This window comes from Halyomorpha halys, unplaced genomic scaffold (genome assembly GCF_000696795.3).
Source record: "Halyomorpha halys isolate HHAL.00 unplaced genomic scaffold, Hhal_1.1 Scaffold1276.1, whole genome shotgun sequence".
NCBI classification, from domain to species: domain Eukaryota; kingdom Metazoa; phylum Arthropoda; class Insecta; order Hemiptera; family Pentatomidae; genus Halyomorpha; species Halyomorpha halys.
This window is the reverse complement of record NW_027106957.1, coordinates 112464-113252: the sequence shown is the minus strand read 5'-3', so window position 1 is coordinate 113252 and position 789 is coordinate 112464.

Here is a 789-nt window from a genome sequence, read left to right as displayed (position 1 = left end):
TGCCACAAAATAAAAGTCAACCCTTCAGACCGGATTCAAATTGGTGCCACTACAGTCAAAGTTGATTTTCTAACTCCCTTAGCTACAAACAACCATGCCTAATGGATATAAACATGATACACATCTGACTAGTGCATTAATAACATTAACTATAGTTGTTTCTCTGGTAGTCTTGAGCACCTTAATGAATCTTCCCACATCCTTTCAGTTGTTTCAGTTGTCCACTTGCTCTTTCCTATGTTATTCTTATAAACTATTTTTATTTGTTGAATCGCGGGGGTGGTGGACACAAATAAAATGTTTTTACTGTTTTATTAGTTACGATTAAATAACATTAAATGCTCTTACTGTAGTGAGAAACTACACACACAACTAAGCTCCTGTTATAAACAGTACTATCGATATGTTCAGAGTTTGCCACAGAGCGACATGTATACAATAAAAAATAAATTTTTACATCACACTTTAACAAACCTTCTCCCTCTTAAGTATTCATTTTTTAATCGAATCTAATTTTACATAATTTTTATTACAAAAACAGGATTAGCAGAATTTTCATTCTACATCCATTAACAAAATAATTTTTAAATTACAGTTTTAGTTTTGTGCACAGAAAAAAAATAAATAACTTTTAAGTTACAATTTTATCTAAGGGTGGTCACTTGTTTTTCTGGGGATATGTGTGAGTTAAGGAAAAAAAATGGGATTCAAAGAAATTACTTTATACAAATGATAGTGGGACTTAAAGAAAAAGGAAAAAATGAGGTTAAAAGGATTCCTCTGATGATT